The 15,845-nt window shown below is 48.7% G+C and overlaps 1 protein-coding gene and 2 non-coding genes across 6 annotated transcripts in view; 2 read left to right on the top strand and 1 right to left on the bottom strand.

The window, feature by feature from the left end:
• LOC135913489 (hemicentin-1-like) overlaps nucleotides 1–15,845 on the bottom strand; it is a 708,068-nt gene that overhangs the window by 558,555 nt on the left and 133,668 nt on the right. The window lies entirely within an intron of this gene.
• TRNAS-UGA (transfer RNA serine (anticodon UGA)) lies at nucleotides 477–558 on the top strand. The gene has a single exon. It is a non-coding gene; the product is annotated as a tRNA-Ser (tRNA).
• TRNAS-UGA (transfer RNA serine (anticodon UGA)) lies at nucleotides 5,183–5,264 on the top strand. The gene has a single exon. It is a non-coding gene; the product is annotated as a tRNA-Ser (tRNA).

The raw sequence follows: 15,845 nt of genomic DNA, 5'->3' as shown, positions 1-15,845 counted from the left end.
ATATTTTCTTGAATTGCTGGGATTCCATATTCTTATGGGACATCCCACAGAGAACTCTCAAAAAAGATTTCCCATTAACGCCTTTCGGGATAAAGTTTCTGCCTGTTGAGCAAACAGCGATGGTGCCGTATGACCTAATAATGTTGTGGTGCATGCACAGTCTCTGGAGGATGCGAATCCCGGTCAGAAATGCAGACCAAGTTGCACGACCAGCAAAAGAGTATTTTGTTGAAAATATTGTATATGTACGTGACGCATATAGGTCTTTATGCGAGCCCCCAGGATGTCTATGGATCTTTGACCACCTCACGACAACAAAATACCTTTAACCAAGCTGTATAATCTGTAATACAGCCGGAGTTTTTATTGCCTCATTTCATTGTGAATGTGGTTTTCCTTTGAATTCAAAATTGTGAATTGAGTCACTCCATGTTTTTTCGTATTGTATCGCTAACAGGCAATAAATAAAAAAAAGCGCAGTCGTGGCCGAGTGGTTAAGGTGATGGACTTGAAGTCCATTGGGGTTTCCCCGCACAGGTTCGAATCCTGTCGGCTGCGTAGTCGTGCCTTTTCTGGCAGCCGTTCCTAAGTGCGTATCATTGTGGCGCAGAAGTGCGAGTGCGTATGTGTGCAGTCGTGGCATTCTGCTTCCGGCAACCGAGCTGAGTGGTCAGCAGAATCATGGGCTCCAGTGGAGCAGCGGCAGCGGCCACTTTTGGTCGCGGAAACAGGATCACCGACGACGATAATGATTATCCGTTTATTCTGCCTCAGCTGGCGAAAGGACGAGTGGCATTTAACACCGTGTTTTTACACAGTGATGTACGTGCCAGACAATACAAGGTCGAAGATTTTAGAGGCGCCCTACTGCCGACGGGACTGATGCCGGACGTGGTACGCATAGGGGCGTACCAGATCAACCACGTCTGGGCGGTGACCCTGACTGATGCCACTGTGATGAAACGCCTTATGGCCTTCAAAGAACTGCAAGTGAAGGGACGACGGTGCGTCATCGTGGACCCACAGGACCAGCAGGGTGAAGCTTCGGCTTCACTGGCTGCTGTACGGCGTTGCCCACGAGGACGTCCGGACTGCTTTCGCGGCTTTCGGCAAGGTGGAGGAGCTGAGCCGGGAACGGTGACGCGTCCATGGCATGGGCGACAATACTTCGACCACCAGGACTGTGCTCCTCAAGCTGAAAAGCGGCGTGAAGGTGGAGGACCTTCCATATCAGGTTCGCGTCGGTGGAGAGTTGGCCTTGGTGGTCGTGCCCGGTCGACCGATGCAGTGCCTGCGCTGCCAAGGCGCGGGGCACGTCTGCCGAGAGTGCAAGTCCCGCGCTGTTCCAGGTGCAGACGTTTCGACCACGTTGGCACTGACTGCGTCAGATCCTACGCCGCCGTGACAGGACCAGCAGCGAGTGACGTTGCGGCTGAGCACGTCATGGACGTGGTCGAAACGAAGGACGCGGCCAAGGGAACGGGCGACGTGGTTTCGACAGGGACACTCAGCGAGTCATTGACTGCCGGCGCAGAAGGCTCAGTAGCTGAGACTGAGACGACACCAACAAGCCGGGAGGTCCCGGAGGCGGCTAGCCGAGGGCTAGTCGTGAACGGTAAGCACCATGCTCCGGGCCTGCTTTTCCCGCTAGTTGAAAATGGCTGAAATACCGTCCCTTATTATTGCCACATTGAACGTGCGAGGGTTGGCGGCTAGTCGTAGGCAAAGCCAGGTCCTACGGTTGGCCACTGACCACAACATAGACGTACTAGCCGTCCAAGAGACTAAGGTTGACGGAGAGGAGCAGACCGGGAGCATGGTGCGACGATTCACGCACAGATATTTTGCGGTGGTTAGCCATGTGGTAGTCACGTCCGGGGGGTGCATTCTGTTCGTTAAGAAGCTGCCTGGACTGCAGATTCAAAGTGTATTTTCCTGCGAATCAAGGATTGTTTTTTGTGATGTTTTGATATGTGAGGTTGAATTCCATGTCATATGCGTGTATGCTCCGAATTCAGTGGAGGAGCGTGTCTTTTATTTTTCGAACCTTTCTAAGTATGTCCGTTGTGAGAAGCGCGTTATGTTGTTAGGGGACTTTAATTGTGCGTTGAATGCCAGAGATAGAGTGAATAATGCCGGTGTGCGAGACAAAAGCTGTAGCGTATTATCAAAACTAATAGCGGAAAATGAACTTGACGATGTTTACGAGTGCCTGGAAGGGGGGCGGAAAGGGACTTTTACTCGTTTTCAGGGCAGTAGTCACGCACGACTGGATCGAATGTACATGTCGTTGGACACGATTCCAAGATGCCATAGTTATTGTGTAGTGCCCGTGTCGTTTTCGGACCACTGCCTTGTAAAATGTCACATAGGTGTAGTGAAAACGAAACATGCTTTTAATTGGGATCCGTGGAAAATAAATGCTTTGTTACTAAATGATCAGGGGTTTGTAAAAGCAGTAAGGGATGCGGTTAATGAAATATTCGATGATGCAACGGAAACAATAACAGAGAAGTGGGAATGTTTTAAACAGAAGGTTAAGATTAAAGCCATAGAAAGATCGAGTTGCATAAAATTCGAGAGGGAAATGAAAGAAAAGGGCTTAAGAAGGCTGCTTGAACAACTGATAACGCTTGAGTGTAGAGAGCCTGGTACGTACAAAGACGACGTGCGAAACATCAAGGAAAAACTTGAACAGGTCGACAAAGAGCGTTATCAAGGCGCCATCGTGCGTGCGCGAGCAGATGCACTAGCGGCAGGGGAGACGCCCACTAAAAGGGCGCTGGGTCTCGAGAAGGCGCACGGACGGCGAAACCGCATCGATGAAATTCTAATGAACGGGACTGTCGTTGAAGACAATGAGAGCATTGGGCGCGCCTTTTTCGAGTATTACCAGTCGCTCTTTGCATGTCAGGAAGCGAATGTAGATGGTTTTAAAGCTCATTTTCTTATTCGCATGCCGCGAATAAGTGATGATTTCAAAGAAGGATTAGAAGCCAAAATAACTGAGGGGGAAGTCGAAAAGGCAATCGACGATTTGAACCCGGGAAAGTCGCCTGGACCTGATGGTCTCAGCGCTGGGTGGTATAAGGCATTTAAGAGAAATTGGCTCCATTGTTGGCAGATGTATTCAATGGCGCGTATCAGCAGACATGTTTGCCCCCTTCCTTTGGAAAAGCGCACACCATACTAATACCCAAGAGTGATGAAATAGATAAACTAAAATTAGTGTCATTCTATAGGCCAATATCCCTAACAAATGTTGATTACAAGATATTTATGAAGATTTTAGCTACAAGACTCCAAGGCGTCATCAAAGAAATAGTCAGAGACCGCCAAACCTGTGGCATCAGAGGGCGAACTATTTTTTCTAACATTCATAAGATGCGATGTTTTCTCGAGTGCTGTGACGTCACCGGAGGTGGAGTTCCAGTTCTTCAGCTCGATCTTGAGAACGCTTTCGATTGTGTGGCGCATGTTATTTTGTTTGCCATCTTGGATCACGTTAATGTCGGTTCCATCATCACTGAGGGCGTGGCCTTAGCGTACAAGAATTGCACAACGAGATTAATTGTAAACAAGTCACTGGGGGCCCCCATTAACATTATGCGTTCAGTGCGCCAAGGCTGTCCTCTCAGTCCACTTCTATTTGCTATTTATATAGAGGCCATGTGTGTGGCAATTAATCAAAATTAGAAAATACGTGGTTTTAGATTAGCAGCGACAGAAGTCAAACTACTTGCGTATGCAGATGACATCGCAGTGTGTTGCATAGATAAACCAAGTGTAACCGAAGCAATATCTATAGTCACACGTCTGTGAAATCACGGGTAGGAGAATAAATTGGGGCAAATCCCTCGGGCTGTGGCATGGGGATTGGCTGCCCGCACCAGACTATTTTGCAAATGTGACCTGGGTGAAAACTCCCAAGACGTATCTCGGAATTCCCTTAGACAGTTACAATATCAGTGACGAATATTGGAGGAACCAAACAAGGGAAATTAAAGGAAAAGTAGACAAATGGAAAGCTACTTACCTGTCTGTTTTTGCAAGAGCGACAGTTTGTAAAATCTTTTTAGTCGCCAAGTTATACTACGTTATACAAGCGTTATATTGTTCTAGAGTAAATGTGCAAAAGCTACACAGAGTGTTTGCGGTGTTCATGTGGGGTTCAACCTGGGCAAGGTGCAGTCGAACAAACCTGTTCAGAAGAGTGAAGGACGGGGGTGTGGGTTTGGCGCATCTTTTTGTTCGACAACTAGTAAACCGATTTTTGTTTTTCCGCCATGTGCGCGATCCTTTTCTGTGCACCGTATGTCAACTCAGATTGACCGACGCATTGCCGGCACATGTTGTCAGTACGGCCGGCATGACCGGAAGACTTCGTGGCTATTTTAAGGAAGTGGTAGACAGTGTGCGTTTTCTTACTGTTCGTTTTTCAAGTGATTACCTGTGTCAAGTGAAAAAGAAAACGCTGTATAAAGATGTGTGTGACATTGTTTTCCCAGTGCCGTTATACAGAGCCATGTACAGTGGAGGGCCAGGACAGGACGTCCTTAAACGAGTTAAATACATGCAGGTGCCACCAGGGGTAAAATCCTTCTTTTTTAAGCTCCACACTGGAACCCTGTCCGTGAAGACGTTTATGGAAGAACGAGGCTGTCTCGTACCGTGGGGTTCTCACTGCTTGATCTGCAAGAAGCCCGAAACCATAGATCATGTGTTCTTGCACTGTTGGGCTGCTGTGTTCTTCTGGGACGTCTTGAAGCGAACCCTGAAGAAAGAATTACCTGTAAACCCCCAAGGGATCAGGTATCTGCATATTAAGGATGAAGACAGGGTGCCATATGACTTCATTATGTTGAATGCTCTCCACAGTATATGGCGGGCTCGAATGGCTGGGTACCACTGTGATCTCGACGCGCGGCCGGTTCATGTATATTTCAGAGAATGTATGTCGCGGTTTGTTGATGTACAGAAAATGCAAGAATGTGCACCGGATTCGCTGTCGAGGCTGGACGCTCTCACAGCCATGAAGGAATTTTAATTTGACAACGCCGGTCCTATACAGACGGATTGCAATATTGTAATTTTTTTCGCTTTTTTTGCATTTCTGAGATGCGTGTAATATTTGTATTTTCTGTGTTATGTCAAAGACCGGCATTAAATTTAAAAAAGGTACGCAGTCGTGGCCGAGTGGTTAAGGCGATGGACTTGAAATCCATTGGGGTCTCCCCGCACAGGTTCGAATCCTGTCGGCTGCGTAGTCGTGCCTTGTTTTTTCTGGCAGCCATTCCTAAGTGCGTATCATTGCGGCGAAGAAGTGCGTATGTGCGCAGTCGTGGCCGAGTGGTCATTCTACTTCCGGCCACCGAACGTGACGGACGGCGAATCATGAGCTCCAGTGGAGCGGCGACAGCGGCCTTTGCTGGCCGCGGAAACAGGTGGAACAGCGATGACGACGCAGGCTATCAGATTATTTTGCCTCCACTGCCAAAGGGGTGCGTCGTGCTAAACACCGTGTTTTTGCACGACGACCTGCGAGCTACACCCTACAAAGTAGATTTCCGGGACGCTCTTGGCCCAACAGGATTGCTACTGGAAGTGCTTGCGCTGTGGGCCTACCAAATTAACCACGTCTGGGCTGTGACCATGAACACCGCGGACGCCACGAAAAGGATGCTGGAAGTCAAGGAGCTGAAGGTAAAGGGTCGGCGCTGCATCGTGGTCGACCCTCAGGACCAGCAGGTGCGGCTGCGTCTTCATTGGTTAATACATGGTGTGGCCGATGAAGATGTAGGAACGGCATTGGCGGCTTTCGGTAGAGCCGTACAAGTCACCCGATAGCGATGGCGTGTTCAGGGTATCAACGACGAGGGGACGACTACCCGGTCTGTCTTGCTCAAGCTCAACAGCGGCGTGAAGGTGGAAGATCTTCCGCACCAAATTAGGGTCACCGGTGAGCTGGCCCTAGTCGTCGTTCCTGGCAGGCCAATACAGTGCTTGCGCGGTCAAAGCACTGGTCATGTACGACGAGACTGCAAGGTTCCCCGATGCTCGCAATGCCGTCGCTTTGGACACGCCGAGGACCAGTGCGTACATACATACGCCTCTATGACTGGGCCAGCCGAAGGCAATGACACAGCAAGGTTGGTAATGGATGCGGCAGATGCCGAAGACGCGGCGAAAGGGGCAGGAGACCAGGCAACCCCATGTGCTATAGGCGGTGTGCTTGCACCTGATAAGGGCGCGGGGACACCACCGGACAGGGAAAACGCTACCGAAGGTGCGGCAAAAAACCAAGCAGAAGAGACCAAGGAAGAAAGCAAGAGCAGCCTAACGGAAGCCAGCGAGCAAATGAAGACAGCTGAAGACCACTCGGCGCAGAACGACTCTATGAGCAGCAATGTCGGAGCCTCGGTCAAACGGGCTCTTGAGAAGGCTGCAGACAGCAGCGCAGCGAACCAAGGAAGTGGGGAAGACGGGAAGGGAAGACGCCAACGGGCAGGCGCAGCAGCTACAAGCCACGACCGAACACAGCTAACGCAGAGAAGAAGTCCGAGAAGAAGCCGCCACCGCTCTTCAGTTGTACCGGTCCACCGGGTGGCTCCGGGGGCGTGTAGCTGTGTGCCAGGCGCTAAAGGTAAACACCACGCTCCGGGCCAAATCTTTTCACTAGACCTATAATCACGGCTCCCAAGCCGTCGCTTAGATTGGCCACGCAAAATGTTCGAGGTCTGGCTGCCAAGCGAAAGCAGAGCCAAGTGTGTAGGCTGCTGGTGGACTATGACCTTGACGTATCACCCGTGCAAGAGACAAAAGTAAATCGTGACGAAGAGACCCGCAGCATGTTGCAGCGGTTTACACCACGGTACTACGCGGTAGTGAGCCACGCCTTAGGGACGTCGGCGGGCTCCGTGCTGTTTGTTAGAAAATTATCCGGTATCACGGTGCAATGTTTTTATTCATGACCATCTGGTCGATTAGTTTTCTTTGATTTTGCTTTGCATGGAATCGAATGGTGGGTGGTATGTATTTATGCACCAAATGCGTTGGAGAAACGGGCTTTGTTTTTTTCCGTGTTAAAAGAGTATTTATCTATATCTTCTGAAAAGCAGATGGTGTTGTTAGGTGATTTTAATTGTGTTCTGAGTGCCCGAGATCGGTCTAATAGAGGATTAAGGAGCGATAAAAGTAGGGATGTTTTGAACGAGATAATTACAGAATGCGAATTAGCGGATGTGGCGGAATGTATGATAGGGACCCGAGATGTGCGTTTCACGCACTTTCAGGGAAATAGGCATGCGCGCTTAGATCGTATTTACTTGTCACTTCAAGCAATAGCAATGTGTAATAGTTACAGTGTATATCCCATTTCCTTCACTGATCATTGTCTGGTTAAATGTGACAGGAAGGAAGAAAAAAGGCGGCCGCTTCTCTTGGGAGCTGTGGAAAATGAATTCAAACTTAACTACTGACAAATTGTTCGGAGAATATGTATCGGACTGCATAAAAAAAATTCTACTGAGTGGCGAGGGTGAATTAAAAGATCGATGGGAAGAGTTTAAACAGTGCATTAAAATGAAAGCCATCGATCGTTCCGTCGCAATAATGCATGAAACAAAAAGAAAGAGAAGGAACTGCGAATAATCTTGGAAAAGCTGACAGAACTGGAGTGCCAAGAGCCGCGAGCATGCAAATCCGACATCCGGAATAATAAACAGAAACTTGAACTGCATGATGAGGAACGCTATCGCGGAGCGATAGTTCCTGCTCGAGCCGAATCCTTTGCGAATCCTTTGCGAAAATCGCGCGCTCGACGTGACGTGATCGAGGTGGGTGGTAACGAAGTTACAGATAATGATAGTATCGCACGTGCGTTTTTTGAACACTACAAAAATCTGTTTGCATTTAGGCCGGTGGACCTAGAACGGTTTAAGACGAACTTCTTGTAAAGAATGCCTCAACTGACTGACGAGAGAAAAGTTGCTTTAGAAACGTCGATAACTGTTTTTGAAGTGGAACGCGCAATTGACAATTTGAATCCTGGCAAGTCACCGGGCCCTGATGGGCTTTGCGCTCTGTGGTACAAGCGGTTTAAAAAGGAATTGTCAGCAGTACTTGTAGCAATTTTTAACGAAGTGTACGATGGTAAGGCGTTACCGCCATCTTTCGGTCAATCACACATGGTGTTGATTCCGAAGACAGAGGATGTAGATAAGTTGAAAAGTGTAACATCATGCAGACCGATAGCACTCGCAAAGGTAGACTATAAGATACTAATGAAAGTCTTAGCAGCTAGACTTCAGTCGGTTGTTAAAGACATAGTCGGCCCACACCAAACGTGTGGAATTAAGGGTCGCACTATAGCGACGAATATTCACAAGATGCGCTCAGTTCTTGAATGTTGTGACACTCTTGAAGCGTGTGTGGCCATACTTCAGGTGGATCTGGAGAAGGCATTTGATTGAGTAGCGCATGCTATTTTGTTTGCAATGTTGGAACACATTAATTTCGGATCCGTCATCACGGATGGTGTAGCTCTGGCGTATCGGAACTGCTCTACCAGACTAATTATTAACAAAGAATTGGGGGCCCCCATTAAAGTGCAGCGTTCCGTGCGTCAAGGCTGTCCCATCAGTCCACTTTTGTTTTGTATATATATTGAAACCTTATTTTGTCAATAATTGAAAATAATTCTATCCGTGGTTTTCGCTTACAATCTTCAGAGGTAAAACTGCTCGCATATGCCGATGATGTGGCGGTATGTTGTATTGACTACGAATGGGAAGAAACCATTCGAAGTGTTAAATTTTTCAGCGACGTTACAGGAAGCCGAGTAAACTGGGGAAAGTGTCTGTGGTTTTGGCACGGCATGTGGGCATTCACCCCGGGCATTTTTGCCAGTGTTGTATGGCAGAAAACGCCTGTGAAGTACCTTGGTGTGCCACTTGAGTTCTACAAAAACAATGACTGCTGGCAGCAACAAGGAGAACTCTTACGCGAAAAGGCGAATGCTTGGAGGGCGAACTATCTGTCCATGTTTGCGAGGGCAACCGTGTGCAACATGTTTTTTGTGGCTAAACTATCGTATGTGATACAAGTGATGCGCTGTTCTAGGGCAAATGTGCAGAAACTTCATAGGGTTTTTGCAACCTTTATGTGGGGATCGACGTGGGAAAGGTGCAGTCGTACAAATTTGTTCAGGAGTGTAAAATGTGGGGGACTTGGACTGGCGCACCTTTTTCTCAAACAATTAGTTAATAGATTTTTCTTTTTTCGCGAGGTCAGCGAGCCATTTCTGCAAACGGTGTGCCAGGCCAGATTAGGGCGACTGCTACCTGAATATGTTATTAGCACGGACGTCCTTACGGGGATGGCACAAGGTTATTTTCGGGAAGTGGTAGCGAGTGTGCGATTTTTGAGTGTGCGTTTTTCTAATGATTATTTATATACTGTTAAAAAGGGGAAACTGTATAAAGACTTATGCGATATAGTGGTGCCAATACCGTTCTACAGGGCGATATACAGTGCAGGCCTGGGTCAGAACGTACTCAAACGGGTTAAAAGAATGCAAGTAGCGCCAAGTGCAAAAACTTTCTTTTTCAAACTGTATACCGGAACTCTCTCTGTAAGAACCTTCTTAGAGGAGCATGGGTTTTATATGCCATGGGGGTCTCACTGCATTATTTGCAAAAAGCCGGAAACGATCGACCACGTTTTCCTTCACTGTTGCGAAGCGGTGTTCTTCTGGGATGTGTTGCAGAGGACAATCAAAAAAGAATTCCCACTATACACGCATGGAATTAGGTACCTTGCCATAGACAATGAAGAAGGAGTACCTTTCGATCTAATCATGCTGACAGGCCTGCAAAGTATGTGGCGTTCACAAATGGCTGGCTTTTACTGTGAACCGGACGGAAGACCAGCAAGGCTGTACTTTCGAGAGAGCATTGCTCGGTTATTAGAAGTTAAAAAAAAACAAAAGAATGTTTTTCTCCATGGCTAGCCATGGTAGAACCGTTAGTCACACTAAGGAAATTTTAGGTGACAACGTCAGTAACAACACGACTGATGGCTTTTCGCTCAATGTGTTGACAAATTATATTGTAACCCCGTCTTGACCTTTTATGTGTTGTAGGTGTATTGTTGTAGCGAAAGCCGTAATAAAGAAAAAAAGTCGTGGCCGAGTGGTTAAGGCGATGGGATTCCACTTCCGGCCACCGAGCGTAACGGACGTGTAAATCATGGGCTCCGTAGGAGCGGCTTCAGCGGCCCAGACGGGCCGCGGTAACAGGATTTCTGCCTAGAACGACGAGTATCAAGTTGCTTTGCCTAATCTGCCAACAGGGCATTTTGTTTTGAATACGGTTTTTCTACACTGTGATATCAGGGCCCGCCCATACCGGGTGGAAGATTTTCGGGATGCGCTCGTTCAGTTATCGTTATCGTTCAGTAAGTGGCTGCTCTCGGGGCCTACCGTATGAGCCATGTATGGGCCGTGACCCTAAAGGACAACGACGCGGTGAAAATATTGTCAGCGTTGGAGAGCTGCAGGTCAAAAAGGGCCGGTGTCTCGTCATCGACCCCACCAACCAGGACATACGCCTGAAAGTGCATTGGCTGCTGGCCAGCGTTCCTGACGACGACGTACGTTTTGCCTTCGCGCCGTTTGGAATGGTCACCGACGTCTTCCGCGAGCGCTGGCGGGTTCACGGCGCGGCTGATAAGAACTCAAAAACAAGGCTGGTTACGCTGAAGTTGAAGCCAGAGGTAAAGCTCGACGACCTTCCGCATCAGGTGAGCGTCGCCACGGAACTGGCTCTCGTGGTTGTGCCGGGCAGGGCTACTCTCTGCCTACGCTGCTGCGGTACCGGCCACATTCGTCGCGAGTGCCGTATTCCACGGTGTGGTGCCTGCCGACGCTTCGGTCATGAGGACAGCCAGTGCGAGCGCACGTACGCTAGCGTGACCAGACCCGTGGGCAACGAGGACAACTCTGCCCTACTGATGGACGAGGCGTACATGGAAGACACGTCGTCCGCGGCGGGTGAAGCAGCTGACGTCGTGGCAAAGCCGGCGGTGCGGCTTGAACAGGAGGAGAAAGAAGTCGCTCAGGCTGTTCTCACAGGACACCAACAAGCGACTGCAGAGGGCACCGCGGCCATGAGGAATGCTGAAGAGCAAACCCCACCTAAGACGGAGGTGGCCTCCTGCCTCGTTGAACCTGAAGGCATGGACACCCTTACCGACCCAAATACCCAACCGACGGGGAAACGGCCCCACAACCAGCCCGTTAGCCGGACGGCGAAACAGGACAGCAGCGGCGGAGATGAGCCACCGCCCAAAGCGCCAGGTATAAGGAGGTCGACCTTGAAGCTGCGGCTGAACATTACGGTCGATCCACGGCAGGCGGGTAAACCGCCTCCGCAATTCCGTGCTGTCTAGTTCGAGTGGGGTTGTGGGGTTGGTGAGTACAATGGCCGTCATCCTGAGCGCTAGTTTTTCAGAGCCTTGCCAGGAAGGGAGGCCCAAGTTGCACTTGAGTGCCCTTTCCGGAAGGTCGAGCTGCGTTTCCTTTTGAGGCATTCGACGTGGTTATCGGCGCACCTCTATGAGCGCTCATACCTGTGTAACTGTGATGGGTATCACTCTACCGTGTAGCCATGGCGGTTAATGTCGAAGGAAGGATACGTGTAGCTACGTTAAATGTACGAGGGCTCAGTGCAAGAAGACTGCAATGTCAGCTAAGTCGTCTCCTCTTGGATAATGACTTACATATAGTAGGAATCTAAGAAACGAAAATTGAGAGCCAAGAGCTAACCGACAGAATGGTGTCCAATTTTAGAGCTCACTTTGACGTGTGCGATTGTCACGTGGTTGGTGGATCAGGCGGCTGCGCTATATTCCTAAGAAATAATTTTGGCACTTGTGTGCAGTCAGTGTTTTCGTGTGAAACTGGGCGCCTCTTAGTGGCTGATTTTTGTTTTGTGGATGTGGATTACCGTGCCATTTGTATCTATGCGCCTAATAATGAAACGGACCTTGGATCCTTCTTTGAGCGTCTTGAAGCGTACGTAAACTGTGCCAAGGTCGTAATACTGCTGGGTGATTTTAACTGTGTTTGCTATGCTGAAGACCGAGCAAAATGTTCACGGGTTCGGGATTATGACCTGGAAGATGTGGGTGCTGTTTTTGCCAGCTGTACTCGCCCGCGATTTACCCACTTCCAGCGTGATAGCCACGCTCGATTAGATAGATTATACGTGTCAGCAGAACTGGTGCCCTTATGTTGTGAATATGATGTGCAAGCTGTAGCATACAGTGATCACTGCTTGGTAACTGCCACGTTCGGGAAAGGACAGAGCTAACGGCCCTTAACTGGGATCTCTGGAACATGAATGCGCAGTTGATGAATGACGATCCTTTTGTCGATGCTGTAGCGAAGGAACTAGAAAACCTGACTTCAGCCAAGCCATTAGGCTTTGCCATTCAATGGGAAGAATTTAAACAGAAAGTAAAAACAATGGCCATTGAAAGAAGCAGTGCTATTCGACACAACCTGAAACAAGCAGAAACAAAGCTTCGCCAGCAACTGCAATTTTTTATTAGCATGGAAATTGTCGAGCCTGGTGTGTATGTTAACGAATCAAAGGAAGTGAGAACTGAACTGGAAACGATGGATACTGAAAAATACAAAGCAGCGCTTGTGAGATCAAGGTCTGAGAAGTTGTGCGCGGGAGAAACTCCGACAAAACGAGCTTTATCACACGAGAAAAAGTACGCTTGTCGGAAAGAAATCCGCCAGCTAGCTAAAGGCAATCACATTACATCCGACGAAAATGACATCAAGCCAGGGATCGCCGATCACTTTAAAGCAATTTTAGCTCATCCGCGGAATCCTAAATGTAGCTACCAGAATGAATTTCTCTCGCTGATGCCAAAGCTCGATGAAGAAGTCAGGACACAGCTGGAACTGCCAATTAGCCTGAGTGAGAGTGCGCAATAGACGAGTTATCCATCGGTAAAGCACCTGGCCCAGAGGGCTTGGGGGCCACTTTCTATAAAACCTTCAAGTCTGCATTGGCCCGTGTTCTTCACGAAGTTATCAGCAAAGCGTATGAGCGAAAAAGATTGCCCTTGTCATTCACAACCTCGCATATCGTGCTAATTCCGAAGAGTGACGACGAGGGAAAATTTTGTTGCCAGGGTCATATCGCCCGATAACTCAAGCCAATGTCGACTATAAAATATTCACCAAAGCTTTGGCCAAACGACTGCAAAGTGTAATTAAACCATTGGTAGGGCCGCACCAGACTTCTCGCATCAAAGGCCGCAGCATTGCAACGAATGTACACATGGCTCGAAGTGTGCGTGAGTGCTGCGATGTGATTGGCGATCACGTCGCGATGATGCAGGTCGATTTGGCAAAGGCTTTCGACCTCGTCTCGCACAAGGCTTTGTTCTGCATTCTGGAACATGCGAACGTTGGCACAGTCATAAAGGAAGGCGTTATGATGGCGTACAGAGAATGTTTAACGCGCATCATTGTTAATGGGGAGCTTACCGATAGCTTTCCCGTGCTCTCGTCGGAGAAGCAAGGATGCCCGCTGTCGCTCCTTCTATTTGCTGCTTCTCTAGAAGCACTCTGTTTGGCCATCAGAAATAACAAGCGCATAGCAGGCTATCGGCTGCAGGCAGCACACGTTAAAATTTGGCGAGGATATCGCGATTTTCTGCACAACCAAAGCGAGCATTAAGGAGGCAACGACTGTCATTGAAAATTTTCGTGATTCAACTGCAGCCCAGATAGACTGGGATAAGATTTACGGCTTCTGGCATTGTAGTTGGAAAGACACGCCGGAGACCTTTTATCGACGGAAGTGGTCGACGTTACCAACGCAGTACTTGGGTGTGCCTCTTGGAAATTACCATGAACCTGAATCGTACTGGCTAGATCAAGTGTCGAAAGCAAAGGAAAAGGCTGACGGGTGGAGAGGAAAACAATTGTCAATGTTTTCAAGAGCCACTGTTTGCAACCATTTTTAGTTTCTGAGATATGGTACGTTATGCATGTTTTGTGTGCTGCGAGGGTAAGCGTACAAAATGTTCACCGTGTTTTCGCTATTTTCATTTGGGCCTCCAACTGGGAGAGGATGAGTCGAACGAACTTGTTCCTCACGGTGAAGAAAGGTGGGCTTGGTTTAGCTCATTTGTTTCTGCGACAAGTCGTGTCACGCTTTGTGTTTTTACGGGATCAAAACGATCCTTTTCTCCGAACAGTGATACAGGTACGGCTGTGTAGACAACTTCCAGGATTCATTGTTTCGACTGTTCACAATATGCCAGGAGCAGTGACTGGTTACCTACGCGAAGTGGTATGTTCATATAAGATTTTGAAAGTACGTTTTTCACAGCAATACCTGTCCACCGTTACCAAGAAAAAACTATACAGAGATCTCGTGGACACGATGTTCCCTGCACCTTTGTACCGTTTTCCGCTACGTGGAAGCCCAGAACAAGACGTTCTAAAGAGAGTGAAAAAATGCCAATACGGCCGTCAGCTAAATCATTTTTCTTCAAATTGCACACAAACACACTTCCCGTTAAGACCTGGCTTCTTGACAAGGGTATTTTCATCCCCTGGAGCACCGACTGCTTATTATGTAAAAAACCGGAAACAATAGAACATGCATCCTTAGATTGCTGGGATGCCACCTTTCGCTGGGATGTTCTGAAGAGAACATTGAAAAAACAGTTACCCCTGGACGCATATGGAATACGCTTCTTACCGATTGATAACGCCGAGGATGTCCCGTGTGACCTTATTATGATCCTGAGCCTCAAGGCTATGTGGAAAACTGGATTGCAATTTCAAAACGGAGACATTGTTGTTCCACCGGCTCGGGAAAACTTCATTGAGAGTGTTGTGTCTGCGAGAGATGCTTTCAAAGCGCTGCCTGATCCACCACAATGTATCTCCTTATTTGATGAATTAGCGTTGTTAAAAAGATTTTAGTACCGTGTTGGCCAAAGTGTGGTCCACACGTTTTATCTTTGTAAACCTTGATTGAGTACGTCGAAGTCGGCAATAAAGAAAAAAAAAGAGTGATTAAGGTGATGGACTTCAAATCCATTGGGGTCTCCCCGCACATGTTCGAATCCTGTCGGCTGCGTAGTCGTGCCTTTTTTTTTTCTGGCAGCCCTTCCTAAGTGCGTATCATTGTGGCACAGACGTGCGAGTGCGTATGTGCGCAGTCGTAGCCGAGTGGGATTCTACTTCCGGCTGCCATTCGGTGCGGACGCAGAATGCCTTGCTCCGTTGGGGCGGTGTTTGCGGCTCAGACGAGCCGCGGTAACAGGAATGCTGCTATGGATTGCCAGGACTACCAAGTTATTTTGCCGCCTCTGCCTACAGGACCATGCGTGGCCAACACGCTCTTTCTTCACGAAGACGTAAAGGCAAGACCCTACCGAGTCGAAGATTTTCGAGACACGCTGGTTCGTCTGGGTCTTCTTCCCGAGGTTGACGCCTTCGGGGCTTTCCAGATGAACCACGTGTGAGCGGTTACTTTCAGAACCCCAGATCCTATGAAGAAAACGCTGGCCCTCGGAGACATTACGGTGAAGGAGCGTCGCTGCCTGGTGGTTAACCCAGCCAGCCAGGATGTGCGGCTTAAGCTCTACTGGCTCCTTCACAACGTGCAAGATGAGGACATCCGCGCCGCGCTCACGCCTTTTGGGAAAGTTACGGAGGTTTTCAAGGAACGCTGGTGTTTGCAAGGCATCACCGATAAAGGTTCATCAACCCGCATCGTATCGATGAAGCTGAAACCCGGAATTAC

This window comes from Dermacentor albipictus, unplaced genomic scaffold (assembly GCF_038994185.2).
Source record: "Dermacentor albipictus isolate Rhodes 1998 colony unplaced genomic scaffold, USDA_Dalb.pri_finalv2 scaffold_14, whole genome shotgun sequence".
Lineage (NCBI taxonomy): Eukaryota > Metazoa > Arthropoda > Arachnida > Ixodida > Ixodidae > Dermacentor > Dermacentor albipictus.
Note: the sequence above shows the minus strand (reverse complement) of the source record. Positions and strands in the feature narration are given on the sequence as shown.